Raw genomic sequence first — 793 nt, 5'->3', positions numbered from 1 at the left:
ATATATATATATATATATATATATATATATACTGTATATATTCATAGTTATGAATTATGAATTTTATGATTTATATTATATATAAATATACATATATATTACATATGTTTCTTAAATATATATGTATTTAAGTATGTGTAAACTAAAATTTTGGATGTGATTAATCACGATTAATCGATTTGAAAGCATATATATATATATATATATATACATATAAATTTAGTATTTTATAAAATAAAAACTTGACATGTATTTATATTTCATACAAGTGTGTATATAAAACAAATTCTAAACTTCTACATAAATACTTCATGTATAATTAAGGATGTACAATAATTAGAAAAAAGCTGTTTAAAATTGTTTTATATGCCTATATGTGACAATCATTTAAAAAAATCTAAATCCTATCCCATTGAATATAAAAACACCTCATAAATAGTAAAAAGGAGACAAAGACCTGCTCAGTAATCTTGATTGTGGATAGCTAGGGGTTTGAGTGCTGGGGCAGAAGGGTGAATGGGAGGGGGCTGGTTGTCGGGGGTAACTGGGTGGTCTGTCGGAAGCTTATGAAATATTCAAAGAGTGGCAGCTGTCTCTCTGTCTAAATCAGTGTGAGCTCTAAGTAACTACTACACACAAGTGCATACGTAAACACACACACACATATACACAACAGAGACGTCTGGAAAAATCTTCTTTAACTCTCCAGCACAGAGTTACATGAGCCTGGCACCTGCCCCTGTGTAGCATGTGTTTGAGTGAAAAGAAATCTGTATTTGCATTGCTCTCTGCA

At 29.9% G+C, this 793-nt stretch overlaps 1 protein-coding gene across 4 annotated transcripts in view; it reads right to left on the bottom strand.

Moving 5' to 3' along the window:
• Nucleotides 1-793, bottom strand: part of LOC107687819 (syntaxin-17) — an 11,470-nt gene that overhangs the window by 3,929 nt on the left and 6,748 nt on the right. The gene's annotated exons all lie outside the window — the stretch shown is intronic.

Source organism: Sinocyclocheilus anshuiensis, unplaced genomic scaffold, assembly GCF_001515605.1.
Source record: "Sinocyclocheilus anshuiensis isolate Anshui unplaced genomic scaffold, SAMN03320099.WGS_v1.1 scaffold409, whole genome shotgun sequence".
NCBI lineage: Eukaryota > Metazoa > Chordata > Actinopteri > Cypriniformes > Cyprinidae > Sinocyclocheilus > Sinocyclocheilus anshuiensis.
This window is presented reverse-complemented; position numbering and strand designations above follow the sequence as displayed.